We start from the raw sequence: 16,644 nt of genomic DNA on the forward strand, positions 1-16,644 counted from the left end.
ACCCCTTCCTAAGGACCTACATCGGGCTCACTTGAACTACCGGGGGACGCAAATTGGTTCGTAGAACCTACATCAGACCCGCTTGAACAGTCTCAACCCTCCGAACTAGACATCAGAGAATGGAACGGGATTCCAAAAGCACTCACCCGAGAAGAAGACTGAAGTAGACCACGAAAGCTCGAACAAGCAAGGAACCTGTGACACGAACTAAGAGACTGGACGCGAACTGAAACTTAGGCGCGAGCTCAAGAGGTACAACAGTAGCAAGGACGCCCCCCCCCCCCCCCCCCCCCCCCCCCGCGCGCTATTTATATCCACAGCAGCCGGAAAGCGACGGCCCAGATCGAAGCCAATCCAACGGCCCACAGCCGCGCTAAACCGCACGTCTTCCGAGGCCAATCAGTGCACGTCTTTCCGAAACTGACGAGGCATCGCTCACGTCCTGTCAGAGGATGGGTGTCAGCACGCACCTTCTCGAAACTGACGGGGTGTCGACGCACGTCTCCTCGCAATAAAAGCATCTGCAGTTCAACTCTCGAACGACTACCGTCACGTCTCCCAAACGCGCGCCCCTTTTTTTGAAAATCAAATTAAGGCGAGCACCCTCAGCACGGACCAAAACCCTCCTGCTACCTTACGAACTCCCCACGCCAAGACAGGACCCTTGTCGCAGGGAGTGGGGGGCAATTGATGAAGGGGAATTTGGCCCGACCTCGCAATCACCCGACACGTGGCAAAAACAAGCAACTCGGGATAGTAGAGCGCCCGAAGCGAGCACCGAAAGCAAGTCCAATCTCACTACTGAGCCCGAACTCCACCAGACCGCTCTAAAAGGAGCCCGAGCTCCCTACCAAGAGTCCAAGCTCCCTACGGGGAGTCCGAGCTCCCTATTAAGAACCCGAGCTCCCTACTGAGAACCCGAGCTCCCTGCAAGGAGCACGAACTATATTAGGCCCCAAGCCCCACAAAGCTGTGACCCAAGCTAGCCCATGGCAGCTCGGAATACTCCCCAAACCGAACTCAAGACATCTCGCTCGCCACTCCAACACTTCGCTTTCGAAACACCAGGCTGACCAAACGTACCTGACACCAAGGACGTCCGTATCCAAGGGCGACAAACCTGACTGATTTGGGATCTGACGCCTGACAGCCGCACTTCAAACGGCCTCCTGCTACCGCCACTTGCCACCGTCGTTACTAGCCGTAGATACGGCTCTGACAAAAGGAGCAGTGGCGGTTCTATCCGGCCAGATGAAGTGACATCCGAACTAGCAGGAGTTCAGAAGTAATCATGCCCGATCTGACGGAAGCCTAGAAGTGAGTGCGCGAGGTGGTTATAAAAGGCTCCTACCCCCCCAGGAACGAGGTATACTAACTTTTGTGTTATCTGGTCTATCTTGCCTTTGAAAGACTCTAACTTGAGCTTCGGAGCCCTTACGCTGGGCTCTCCCCGGAGCTTCTCTCCTTCCTCCGTTTCAGGTCCCTGCCACCCAGTTCAGAGGCAAGATCGTTGACAGCTAAGATCGGCCGGATTGTGCATCATCAATCAATAATGAACAATGATCCCTTAGTTGTTGTGAAAGTTTTCCTCTCTCTCTCTCCTAACATCTCCGCTCCCCACTAAATCTTTATTTTCCTCTTAAATATCTTTTAATACCTTTTAGCTTTTTCTAATAAAGTATTGTGTAAATTAAATGGATTGGGTCAAGTTAAGAGTCAACTTAAATATGAACCTTAGCTTAGACCCAAATTAATGTCAAAAAACCCAAATTTGCCCACTAATACATGGAGCGAACCAATCTAAAAAATCATTGTTCCTTGGGTTCAGGTTTTTCCCTCTAATTTTATTAATTGAATTTAATGTAGATTTATTTCATTGATTGTTCTGGTTCAAAAATAAAATGTAGCAAGGAAGAACTTAACGTGAGTCTTTGGTTATCTTCATCAGTTTAAATTTGAAATTGTTTTTTTTAACTTGGTTATTATTCTCATGCTTAGCACATTTTTGGCTTTATAGGGCTACGCAATGGGAGGTAGACCATCGCCTCAACCCAGGTCTCTACTACAAATAACTAGATAAGGTATCAACTTAGCCACCATTAATTGGTTTATGTGCTTCTCATAATATATAAGCTATATAAAAAGGAAATTTTGAAGCTCAATAACAGAAAACAAGAAAATTATTTTTTCTACTATTCTACATGTAAAAAAGTAAAAATATATAAAATACTTTGATAAACCACTATACTTCATTTTTCTCCCTTAAAAATATATTTTTGAACACCATCCCGTGTACTGCACACTGCTAGTTTTAGTATATTGTACATGAAATATGCTGAACTTCTCTCCCTCTCTCTCCTTGTAATATAATGAAAGGATTTCATTAAACTGTTGGAAAATGGGGTCACTGAAACTTGGAGGAGAAGTTCTAAGGTGGGTCTGAAGACACTGTCTTTAGAACGTTATTTGTCCCCACTGAGTTTGCTGTTGGGTTAAGGCAAATCGTTCGCAGGATATAATAGAGCCTTGGGTGAGAATCTGCAACCAGCAAAGTTGAAGAGTCTCCGAAGAAACCTTCTGTGAGACTGTAGCAAACCGGATTGAGAGAGAGAAAGTGATTTTCAAAAATTTTGTATGTAAAAACTTGATTCACACTCCTTAAATAGTTTCTGAAGAGTATGTAGAAGATGAAAGTGTTGGTTTAGAGAAAGGCACCTTGAATAATCACAATTTCAAACATTGTGACTATTTAAAAGGTAGTTAACAGTTAATAACCATTAACTTTGAATTGTGCCTCTTGACCATACCTGATCGACATGGTCGTTGATCACATCAATGGTCAGCATCACATCAAAAAGTCAAACCCGTGCCCATCACACCAAAGTGCGCCTCTAAAGCGCCTCATTGTACTGCACACACGTATACACATGTTAAAAAACTCAAAACAAAACTTGTAATTTTCCAATGTGAGACAAATTTAAAACTTATTTTAATAAGAGAAAAGCTATTTTCCAAAACAAGTATACAAGTGTAATTTCTCATGTAATTGACCAATCAAACTCATTAAATTTAATCTCTAGTGAGATTAAAATCCAACATAAACAAAGACAAAGCTAAAGGCAGTAGAAACGACTACAACCCAAACCTACAACTTTCACTCCATAATCTTAGAAGATAATATTATATTTAAAATGTATTCATTTCAACCTTAGCTGCCGGATGGAGTGAAGGGGCTAAATTCCATTGGGCAATGATTTTGCAGCAGTTAATGCCCAATGGAGGGTTAGCTTTTGTTTTCCCAAAGCATTTTTTTTTACCGTTAGAGTGGAAATTGAAGATTGCGCGTGGTAGTTCTGTATTGTAATTATATTATATAATATCCATTCTGGGGATGCATGCGTAAAGCCCTTATAGCTCAGTGGTAGAGCGTCAGTCTTGTAAACTGAAGGTCCGTAGTTCGATCCTGCGTGAGGGCAAGTTTTTACTTTACACCGCTTTGTTTGTCAATATGTCATTTCAGCATTTATTTTTGCAAACTAGTTCAATAATCAAGCATGCAGCGATAAAGATATTGTTTTTTAGTTAACTTGTAATATAAAATAAAAACACTGATCAATGAATTTAACTCATGGGTCATGAGTATCATGACTAATAGACAGTCTCAACTATGAATTAGTAATTCCTGAAATAGTTGGTGGAGTTCTTACAAGCTGCAGATTCCCCATTCATTAATTATTAATAAAACATAAGCGAATATTTCAGTCTAGGCTTTGATTTCACCATTCACATAAAAAGCAGCGGGACCAGTTACCTTACCTCCATGGAACCCTAATCCCCATTAGTAGGGCTAGGGGAGCATGTTCTTTCTTTATGGAGTGGGTGCCATCTCTAGCTTCATTTAGGCTTCTGGATCCATTGCATCGTTACTTTTAAAGCAAAAATTTTAATAGAGGTGCCAATAATTGACCTTACTGTGGTTGAACAGGTTGAAACTGAAATGAGTCAGTTTAATCTTCTGTAATTAAGGCTGCATTTGTCATTGTAAAAATGAGATAAGTTCTTAAAATAAAGAATGCTAAATGCAGCCTAAGTGGAGGATAAATATGATTAATTTCCGACCTAGTAAAAGAACTGAAGCCTTCTTTGAGAGGGCTTTTGCGTTTGGGTTGAGCTGCCACAGAGAAGCCACTCAGGTTGAGCATCCATGGTCCAGATAAACTACTCAAATTCTCAAAGTAACTTCATGTTTTAGTCACTCAACTGGTGTTCTAAATGTTGATGTGGGTTTTTCAAATTTTTACCAAACATAGATTGCATTTGGTACTATTGTCATTTTTACAAACGTTTTAGGTTGGTCAATACAAATTTTATGAGGATATGTTTTTTTTATACCACAAATCCTTTTGAGTTATTAATACACTATTTGGTACCATTGTCAGTTCTTCATAAAATGTCAAATATGATGTTTTTATTATAAATTTCAACACCAAATTCAATGCATATGTATGTATGTATGTATGTATGTATGTATGTATGTATGTATGTATGTATGTATGTATGTATGTATGTATGTATGGATGTATGTATGTATGTATGTATGTATGTATAGACATTTTGTATAAGGCCCAGCTTAAAACACTACAAGCCCCTCCCAAATGGGCACCGAAATTTGTTTTATCTTTTATCGTATCCAATTCCATTATCGAGTATTATTGACACTACTAAATTAATAAGCTTCCTTTATTCACAGTCTCTTATTAATTCCCTGTTTTTTTTTTTATACTCACTTTAGTCGCTTTAATTTTTAATTACTAGGCCTAATAATTAATAACTGTTGCTGCAATACTCACTGCTTTACTCATAAGTGTTTAATTTGATGGTGGTAATGGCCACCAAGGCTGCATTTGGCATTCTTTATTTTAAAGATTTATCTCTTTTTTACAATTAAAAATTCAATATTAATAAAAGTATTTTAACAATAAAAAGAAAACAAGCACTTAAAATAAGGAATCCGAATGCAGCCTGAATGCTCAAAGGAAGCAAAGATTGGGTTATCCAAGGTTTGATGGGAGATGAGGCCATCAGAACCACTTACATACAAGAATGTTATTAGGAGTCGTTTGAAAATGGTTGAAGTTGCTCAACTGAAGGAGTTATTATTGCTTTTATCTTTTGATAGATAATAAATAAAATAGTTAAAGAATAGCATATTTATGGGTATAGAAAACTGCTCCACTTCATCTTCAGCAAGAATAGAATCCTACAACCCCTCTAAAAATTTATTTTATTAAAAAACAAAGCAATAAGACTTTCAATTCAGCCACTTCAGCTGTAATCAAAGAGCCCCTAGATATTGGTTGTCTCTATCCATGCAGTTACATCAATTGATTAGGTATTTAAGTGCTCTCAGCAACAAAATTCTTGTCAAAATCATCAGAGACACAAGTGAATCACTTAAATATATATACCTGTTCATGTCAATGGTGGATGTTAGATTTGATACACAAGAAACATGTCCCAGAGATTTTAGTGGGCTCCTCACCTTCTTTGATACACAATGTGTTCACTTGTGAATTGATGAAGGAAAGATGCCTGCACCAATGTTTTTATTCCAACCCTACTAGGGTCCTTCACTTTTGCTAATTTAATTTGGCTACATTTTCCTTTTTCATTAATCAACTTCCAGTTTCTAGTCACAAAAGTCACTAGAGATTAGGCTACCAACAATGACACGTCGTTCCACGGTCTCACATTCGACTTGATCGGAAAACTGCTGCACTTATTATGTTCAGGATTTAATCTGATTTTTCTTTTTTTATGCATCCATTCTACCATAACATTTTGGACATATTATCTTTAATTCTCACAATTTTTTTTATGGTGTAAAGTGGCTTTTTGCAAAGTTAAAAGGTTATTAGAGCCAAAAAAAAAATCCATAGGGTCAAAAAGGAAATTGATCAAAGAAACATAGAAGTTCAGTAAGTGATAAAATAAGGGAATGTAGACTAAAAGGCAAAAAATAAATAAATAAAAGTTTTTAGAACGATTCCGAGGAGCTCTGGTTTGTAGAATTTCCTTTTTCTACAAACCAGGTATTGCCGAATACACGAGGCTTCCAGGTATTCTGAATTGATTGCCATCATCCATCGGTGATTTCTGATTTGAAAAGAAGAGACGGAGTCTTAGTTCTTAAGGGTGATCAAATTGAAACATAAAAACTTTATAGGTTCTGTCACCATATCTTTTATTTCCCAGTGTCATCATTCACTGTAAAAGGTTGTTTAGTGGCGTATCATATAACGAATATTGAATTAATCCATCTGCAGTGGAGAAAAGTGCGGCCATTAACTCCCTTACAAGTAAACATAACTACTTTTTGTGCCTCATGTTACCTCCAGTCATCTCCATCAATAATTCTGTCCGAAGACCATGGTTTTTAAATCCGAACCGGTCAGGGGTCCGCTTATCGGTTGAACGGTCCGACCGTTCGAACTGAATGCTCGGACCGTTTTGACAAAAACATAAAAAACGGTAAAAATCGTTCAAATGGTTCGAACAGTTAATCGCCCAATTCAGCGGTTCGCTAACCAAAATCAATGATTTTGGGGAGAAATCTGGTTTTTGGAAAAAACAGAACCGGTCATTCTCGGTCTTTCCGGTCTGACCGTCCAGTCCGGTCCGATTTTAAAAACCATGCCAAAGACCAATTGGCTAGAAGATAGTCCCAACCAAATTCAAATCAGCCCCACACAAGATTATCCCCCACAACGTCCCACAAGTATTGGGAACATCTCCCAATGATGATGTTACCATCAGGAGATGTTTCCAATACATGGCGAGAAAGTGATGTGGGACGTTGAATTTTGATGATATTTCATTGTTTAATGTACACTATAAGCCATAAATGTAGGAGTCTAGGAGATCCAGATTGCAAAATTGCACCCAAAAAATCTTATATGGCCAGAATAAAATATTTAAACATCAAATAATCAAGATTATACTTGTGAAAAACACTAATGTAGTTAGGATCCAGACTCTGATGTAAAACTACAGGATCCAACAGTATTGTATTAGTGCCTTGAATTCTACTTTCAACCCACTCTTTGACCCATAACAAACAGCAGGTTGCAAATGTAGCGGGATCCCTTACTGAATGGATGGCATGGACTGACCACACCATTTTGCCACGTGGCAACACTATGACAGGTTTTGCAGGTAACCTTGCTAGTTGAGCTGATTAATTGAGAAATTTTTCCCTCTTGTATTTAGTTTCACAACCAAATACCTCAAAGTTGGGTTCTTTAATGCCCCTGTGCAGGTCGCATTCTTCTAGTTGGCTCCTCCTAAGTTATTTAGTTAAAGATTATTTTGCTTTAGGACAAAGATGAAGGATGTCAGGACAATGAAAGTATATAAAAACCTGTCCAATATAAATTACATTTGATTGAAAGAATTAGGTGAGGTTCACACTTCAAACCACTAAAACAAAACCATAAATATTGGCCAAACACCTCCTTAGTTTTTAACCTTTTCGATCAATTGGTCAGATACAACGTCAGTTGGATACGCACTTACGTGAGAGACGCAGAAAAACTACTTAAAGCAGATCTCTTATCTTTTTCCGTCCACCATCAGTACTACGTGTAACTCGCCACTTTGTTATTGTTATATATATAAAAGTAAAACACAATTAGAATGGCCGATAGTTGTTTTACATGTTTGTATTGTGGAAAAACCAATGTTTTAATAATTAATCATGACATTATAGGAGTAGAAATTAAGAAATAAAAGTTGTTTATTGTTAAATAATGTAGGTAAAATGACCTCCATTAAATATATTAAAATGTAGAGATGGGTTTATTTGTTACATCTGACAGAACAATTTGGACAACCTATATTCAAATATTCAATCTGGCAGCTTATGTGGAGAACTGAATGGGTTGTCCAATGTCCACCTTTCTCCCCAGTCCTGTTTTTGTGGGGAATAATTTTCAAAGGCAACAATCTTGACACATGGAGTACAGGGTTTTCTTTTCTTCCATTTACTTTTACCTTTTTTTTTTCTGGATAAAATACAAAAACCTCCCTTTAAGTTTTTTTTGACAATCATAAAAACCTTTCCTATAGTTTTATTTTAATAAATACCTTCCCTGAACTTTTCATAAGCTCGACAAAAGCCTCCCTTCTGCCACCGTCTTAGATGGAAAATGTTAGACTGATGCACCAGTTTTTTTCCAAATATCCATTCTACCCTTTTATAAATGATTTTACATACAAAATCACTGAAATAATCCCATTTTAACCCAACAAAAATACATATTTCAGTAATAATAATTTTGTATGTAAAATCACTGAGATGATCGTTAAAGGAGGTTTTTGTTGAATTAAAATGGGGTTATTTTAGTAATTTTGTATGTAAAATAATTTATAAAAGGGTAGAATGGGTATTTGGAAAAAACTGGTGCATCAATCTAACGTTTTACATATGAGACAGTGATGGAGCAGAGGTTTTTGTTGAGTTTCTCAAAAGTTCATGGGGTATTTTGTTAAAATGAAACTATAGGGGAGGATTTTATGATTGTCAGAAACTTCAGTGGAGGTTTTTGTATTTTACATTTTTTTTTTTTTTTGCTTTTTTGGCATACTAAAAGCCCATTTGATTTGTGGAAATGGACCATTTCGATTTCAGTTGTTTAATTAAGCAGACTAGGAATCCTATTCCTATTTCTGTTGGAATGACATTCCCCTATTTGAGAGAATGGTGGTCATCCTTCCTCCCATGAGCATGAAATCCCATTTCAGCCGATTCTAATCCCCATTCCAATTCCTGCCTTAACCAAATAAACTATAGAAATAGATCATTCTGCTCTCAATTCGAATTCCAAGGGATTTTTAGTTCCGATTCCGATAACTGATTACTAAATAATCAATGACCACTAGGTACAAGCACGAGGCAAATATACTTGTTTGGCTTGGATTTTTATTTGATATAGGAGATTGGGTCAAGTTTAATTTATTTTTGATACCAGGATTTTAAATGGATCGAATGGAATTGGGATGGGCCGATAGGGGTATCATCTTGGATCACATCCATCCAGGAAGTCTTCTAGCATTATGGACTGGGGTTAATATGTTAACCAGGCCCAGCCTAACATTTTGTACGTTGTACCAACTATAAAGACTGAAGTCATAAGACAGCGCTGGGCCGCTGGCCTATCACATGATGTTCCTCTCCAATTCTTTTGTGGGCCAGTAAACATAGAGCCGAAAAGACGATCAGAATTGAATAATGGGCAACATAACAAGAAGTAAAAAGTTCACATCCAATTTGGTTCAAAATTGTGAGTCCAGATGACCTGCGGCTCCTGCCAACGAAACACGTCCAAACACACTTCCAACATCATCCGACACTACACATCTCCTGCATGCTGGGTCTTAATTTTATTGGCAAGAGATCCTGACAACAAATCGAAGGCAGTGTTTTTGCATAGAGCTCAGATCTGATCTGCTATCCATAAAGATGCTATCTACACGTACCCACAAGACCCTTCGGTTGCACATCAGAAATAGCTCAGTTGTGCGGCTGCAGTGCCTGTGTGGGCGGCTTCTGGTTTTGCAAGATAGTTCACATCTGCCCCTCACAGAATGCGCCCCAAAAACGTTGTACATATATATCTCAGCAGGCATTGAGAACATCTTCCGTATTTGTCATTGGGAGATATTCCCAATACACGGTTGAGATGTGCTGTAAGACGATATGCTTTAGTGTCCGTCTGGGAGGGCTTTTGGGACATGGCTTCTAACGTTTCAAGCTGGATACCAACGGAAACACCAAAGCTGTGTTTGATAAAAATTCAGAAAGCCAATATTGATTTTCCAAACAACCAAACCACTGTTCAAATATGAGGCTACTCTGAATAGTTTCTCTGAAACGCCAGTGCAAACCACCAGCTCAATTAACACAACCTCAAATGCAGAAACCCTCCCAAACGGACTCTTAAGTTGACTAATTAATCAATTTTGTGGTGAAACCAGTTTTAGTAGCTAAGATTAGCATGAGAAGAAAAAACTTTAATCACATAACCGTGCATTCTTTGTAATAACTGCTATCAACTTTAACCACTTCTTAGACCTTCACATGGGTACTGTTTCTGTGGCCCAAGATTTAAGCCCATATTAACAGGCACTGGCAGTTTATTCTGTAGGGGGCAAGTTCAAGCGTACGGTTCAACAGAAACTTGAGCCAGGCCCATATCGCTATACATAATGGGCCGGAATGAATAATTTAAGGCCGGATGACTATTACTTTCAAATTTGTTTGGTGGTTGCCATGTTAAAATATCGACTGGCCACGCGCCGGAGAACCCACCGATTTGTTGAACTTGGCATTGGGATTTGGGAGAGCACCTTGAATTATGGTTTTGACAAAGACCACACAAGTTGAGGATTAGATACCGTGTGGTGGGGTAGCATCCATTCCAGGTGTGCCACACTGTGATTTCACTTTAGATCTCATTTTGGGCCAACCACATCATCTAAATCATATTTGGACGATGGCGACCGATTAGCCCTACCGAATTGCATTTTCACAAAATCATTATACAAAAGCCAGAGAGATGCATTTCCAATTATTCGATGCAACGCTCATGTGTCGACATGGTGCATGCTTACCGAAGAGAAAGCGGGTATTTGGTAACGTGCGTACAAATTCGACTGGAGTTTCCTTTTTTTATTAGAAAACCTGGTCGCTGCCTTTTCTATATTGAGGATTTGAGAATGTCAGTTGGGGCGATGCTTGTTATTGAATCTTAATTGGTGATGTGGCATGCATATTAATTCCTTGTTGTTTTATTGGGCAGAAGCTTCATGAGAGGATCCCATCGAGTTCTAGTTTTACCAAAGTAGTCGACCAGCAAGCAAAGCAAGCCGCAATGGACGCCAATTGCCAGGTGGCAAAACAAAATTTGAAACTGCATTAATTGTACTGGTAGCCAGCAATATTCTTTTTTTTTTTTTTTAAGAAAAAGAAGCGGAGTTGGTGGAGATTGGACATGTCCGCTGGCCGGATCCCTTTCTGAAGAAAATATTGAAGTCGCCAAAGTCTAAGGCTGTTGAAGTCTCTTTCCTTTAGCTACCAAAATACAACGTGCTAGCTACTTCTTTCTGTTTCAACTTTTTAACACTACTTCACACCCAGACACTCAAACACAAACTTATTACGTTTGACTTTTGCCCGCTTTATTTCAATGTCCTCAACTCAACTCGCCTCGCCTGCCGATTTTTACCGGTCGAGAAAAAAACGCCCAACAACGTCTACGTAGGCTTTAATTTCATTTATGAAGAAATAAAGTTCACCCGTGGATCTGGATTAAGATAAAGGCCCAACCCAGTTGGAACTTGTAACTTGGAAGAATGCCCACCGTTGATGGATTGAAGTCAACACAGTAAACAATCCACACAGCCAATTTTGGTGTGGGAGGACCTCCAATTTTGGAAATTACTGGAATGATTGAATTTGTAAAATACCCACTTGATCCTATATTAGTTGACCCGATTGGCTGATTGCCATTCACCAAAGCTAATGGAAGATGGGCAGGAATGGGAGACTGGGAGTGGACCCCAATCCAGGTGATGGACTTTTATGCAATTCTTCTAGGGGAGTCTTGGTCTTGGGCCGTAGAGGCCCTACCCACCCACGACAGGCCGCCAAACAAAGTTGGCGCTTATTTTGGATAGGATTAAGTAACGTGGGTGTGGGGTTGGGGGACTGCCGCACTGGGGGGAGAGATCAGTGAACTGTCGTTTATCGCACGTTTAGATGCTGATGACTTGATGTTGGCCAGTGATCTAAAAATAAAAAGCAAGAAAAGCATTATGCCACGTGGCAAATGAAGGCCGAATTGTTAAAGGGCTCTTACATTAACAGCACGCCTCGCAAAAGGATAGGACTTGTTCGTGGCTTAGCTTTATCCAGGAAACCCCGACCAGCACATAACGAACAAATATCCCAAACAGTGTCGGTTCATTTCATCTGGATACTCAAACTCGATAGGAACCTTAGCAGAAGCCCAGCCTACCATTTGTCGCAAATGCATGAACCTTCTCCACCCCCTCCTAATCCTTGGCGGTAACATATCATGCGGATCTCCACTGTCACGCGTAATCCAGACTCTACCAAAATATGACAAAGTAGAACATGGTTGGACTTAATGATATGATGTGTATTCATTGAAGCATGAATTATTTTGATGTGATGTTGAGAGTTGAGAGAATTTTCGGCTGAAGACGAATGGACCCTTGTGGACATAACTTGGCGTCCAAGTCCAATCCCATAAAGTTAGTTCAACCCGAATTCATTTGATCAGCCCAGTTAAAGTAAGTATATTGAAAATGTAAGTTTAAGAGACGTATCCACATACGTCTTATATATATATATATATCGGAGAAAAATTAAAATATATATATATGTATGTTTAACAATAATATAAATATTTTAATAAATCATAAAAATACATCAATAACATTAAATATAAGACTTTAATGAGGTGTATATATATTAAATTAATATATTTTAATGGTTTTATGAAGAAATATATTATAGTTAATTATAATTTCACTAAAAATCTTATGTTTAACTATAATTTATAATTTATAATTCTTAAGTTTTAATGTTTTATGTGATTGGAAAAATCCAATTCTCCTATCCAACCATAAAACATGCATTGGCACAATTTCTATGTGAAAATATAATTAATTATTATTTATTATTTAAATAATAATTATTTATTATTTATTTTCAAAAATTATAAAAAATAGACAAACATTATATAATATATTCAAAAAATAGTTATTAAATAAGAAATTTCAATTGCTTTGTGGATATGATAGGTCATCCATAGAATTATAATATATTCAATCATTATAATCAAATGATAAAATATAATTATTTATTTTTTAATTCTAAAAATATAAAAAAAATATTAAAGAAGAAATTTTAATTGGTCTGTGGATATGATAGATCATCCATAGAATTATAAATTTTTTTATGAAATTTCTATAAATCTACCGATAACACAAAAAAAAAATTGTTTTTGAATGTAAGAAATGTAGATCAACATAAATTTAAACATTCAAGAAAAGAAAGAAATCACAAGATATTATAAAAATTTGAAAAAATTTACCTATTTTTTTCATATTTTTCAAAATTTGAAAAATCTTTAAAAAATTAACGATTCACACTTGTTTCATGCAAACTTTTGCAAATCTAGAACTCTAGGAATGAAGTTTGGAGTTTTAGAGTCATTTGGGGGTGAAAGAAGTCTTATTTCGAGGAAAAAAAGATTGCTTTCTCCCTTTAATTTTTTTTTTAGTTTTTGGTTATATCTTTTTTGTCGATACGCTACTGATACACCCCGATACACCCCCGATATGCCCCGATACGCCTCTAATATAGGTCCGATACGCATGAAAAAAAATGAAATGTCCGATTTCCATGTGTATCATGTATCTATTTTTCAAATATACGATACGATACGCCCCGATACACCCCCGATATGCCCCTAATATGGGTCTAATGCGCATGAAAAAATAAGAAACGTTCGATTTCCATGCGTATTCTGTATCTATTTTTCAAAGATTCGATACGATATGCTCAATACGGGGTGTATTGTAGTAGTGTTTTAATCAAATTTTAAACTTTGATTAAAACACATCCAACAACCATCTAATCCAAATAATGTGGACCTCAATTGGGAGCCACCATGTTGTAGTAGCCATTATTTTCAATTTGATTTTCACTTCGACTGTGTTTGGAAAGGATGCAAATAGAGTACAAATCCCGATTCAGGGTAAATTTGTACTCCGATTGATGTTTGCCTGTGTTTGGCAACATTACATTTATGCATTGACAAGTGACAAAAAACACATTTTCCGATACATATTTACATTGATAAAAAGATATAAATTTGCATTCAATTGGGCTTTTGATAAAAATAAGCATATGCTTTATGAGAAGTTTGATGGGTAAGAAGGTAAATTTGTTAGTGCAAAACTAACCCAAGTTTGCAATTTATATGGACCCTTTTACACTTTAAATATTTGCATTGGTTCCCAATGCAGCCTTCACTTTTGAAATCGATGGAATCAAATTCTATTGCCCAAAGATAGACAAAAAGACAAAAAACAAAAGGAAAAAGAAAAAGTTTTTTTGGCAAGAAAAAGAAAAAGTTGGTGCAATTAGATTATTACATGACTCGCCCTCTTGCCACTTGCTAAGGCAGCGTGGCTGGGTAGGGGTGTCAATCGACCGATTTTGGATTGGATCCAATCCGATCCAAATCTTATCAAATCGGATTTGGACAGTCCATTATAATTATTGGATTAGGCCTCCAAAATAAATTGGTCCATATTCTTATTGGTTTGAATTGGACCTAAACCAAATTTCCAATAATCCGATAATGAGGCCAAACCCTTATCCAATTTGAAACCAGTCAAAGCTGAAGGTACATAAAATCACTTTTACGAAAATACTTTTATGAAAGCACTTTTATAAAAGCAATTCTACAGAAGCACTTTTACAAAAGTGCTTTTTCAATGCCAAAAGGGTATATTTTTGTAATTTTCAGATTTTCTTCATTTTAATATATTTTTGTAATTTTTATATGTTATGTTTTTTATATAATTTTGTATATTTCATTCGGTTTGGATTGGATCCAATCCAGTCCATTGATATTTTGATGGATTGGATTGGATTTGGTTTGTATTGAATTTGGACTCGATTGGGTCCAGTCCATTTGCAAATGGACTCACATTGGACTGGATCGGGTTGGACCAAATCCAATCCAATTGACACCTCTATGGCTGGCCAAGTACCACTTCTTTTGGGTTAGGAGTTGGGAATTGGGATTGTAGGCCATCTGCTGAGAATGTTACCAATCTCGATCTGGAATTTCTAACCATGGTTTTCAAAATTAGAGCGGACTGAATAGTCAGACCAAAAAGCTCGAGAACCGGTCAGGTAACTGATTCAGTTTCACCCTAAAACCACATTTTGGCTAAAAACCGTTGATTTGGGTAAGGACTGCTGATTCGGATGGTTGAACCATCAATTCAAACAACAGTTTTTAGTTGTTGTTTTCTCTTATATATTTTATGTTATTTTAAGTCAGAATGGGCCATCTACTCAAACCAGACGGTTGGACCATTTGACCTAAAAACCGGTCCTCAAAACAGTGCCCTGTCCAATCCGGTTTCAAAAAACATATTTCTAACCGTTCCAAAATGCCACCTTCTGAGTCGAGTTGGACCAATCCGTCGGTCTATCCACCCCATGAACAAGTAGACTTCTGAGTTCTGAATAATGTCCTTATATGAAACGGTAAAAAACGCGCTTTTTCATTTGGTCGCTATCGTATTGTGACTTTGTGAGAGGCGAAGAATTTGGCGTCGAGAGAGAGAGAGAGAAAGACTTGGGTGTCGTATACGATTACGGAATATAAAAACGCACGCAAATTGTCAATATTGCGGTCGAGACAAAATGAGAGGAAAAATAAATGAAGATTTGTTGGTCAATTCAACACGGGCATTTTCTCTGCTGACCGCCGGAACCGGACTACCAACCTCCCTCTCACCCTAACAGCAATAAACAGCTACTCTTACCTCTGCTTTATTTATTTATTACTTACTTTTGACAGAAGGACCCACTTGTCATATGTATTAATTATCACAAGTCTCCTCTTAAGTCTTAATTATAACCCAACTTATATAATGTTAAGTTTTAATTTTGTGAACATCATCTATCACGATGTAGTGAGGTTCACACTCACAATCTATTTTATTTTATTCGCCAACTTGAAATATTTGGACATTTACTCCGACTAAGGCGGTTATTGTAGAAGTCAGTCACTGTCACTTGTATGATCTGCAAATACCGAGTACTTGACTAGCGTACAAGTCTATCTTATTAGAGTTTTAAGCTCTTTATTAATTAATGCATCCTACCTATAACCTGGTCTCAATCTCTTAGACTTTCTTATTATTTATTATTCAACTCAATAACGCATGCTTATTACTCATTTTACTCACTTAGCTGAAAAAGGAAACGGCAGGTAGGGGCCCGTGAAGCTCTGAATTTGCCTTTTCTTTTTTTTTCTTTTACTATTATAAGCCTTTTGGAACCATCAATAAACGTTTTGATATAGGTGCCACTTCACCATTTCTCTGATTATATGAATTTAGTATATAAATGGATTTGTAAAAATAGGCTTCGGTTTATGTGTATGTCTACTGTTAGAAAAAGCTTTATTTTAGTGATTCCCTCAATGATAGGCATTTATTCACTATTTTGCGGATGTGGTGTTTAATGATGCATAAGTGTCAAAAAGGGGTTCATCATTGCTTTTCTCAGTTTTCGAAACAAATCAAGTACAAAACGTTTAGTCAATAAACATCTACGGCTCCAAACACATAATTAAGAGTGGGACCTTTTCTATACAATACAGGCTTCACCATCAATATTTTTAAATAGGGATGAAAACGAATCAATTTTTTCTCGAGCTATTGTAATTCACTTAGGTTGTGTTTGGTTTGAAAGAAAAAGTAGAGAAACCTTTATAAAACTTCTATATGTTTCCCTATCTTCTCCTT

General features: G+C 37.4%; 1 non-coding gene across 1 annotated transcript; it reads left to right on the plus strand.

Moving 5' to 3' along the window:
• The first annotated feature begins 3,404 nt into the window (after positions 1 to 3,404).
• TRNAT-UGU (transfer RNA threonine (anticodon UGU)) lies at positions 3,405 to 3,476 on the plus strand. The gene has a single exon. It is a non-coding gene; the product is annotated as a tRNA-Thr (tRNA).
• The last annotated feature ends 13,168 nt before the right edge of the window (positions 3,477 to 16,644 follow it).

This window comes from Nelumbo nucifera, chromosome 3 (genome assembly GCF_055504915.1).
Source record: "Nelumbo nucifera cultivar China Antique chromosome 3, China Antique-T2T, whole genome shotgun sequence".
In the NCBI taxonomy this organism is placed as follows: domain Eukaryota; kingdom Viridiplantae; phylum Streptophyta; class Magnoliopsida; order Proteales; family Nelumbonaceae; genus Nelumbo; species Nelumbo nucifera.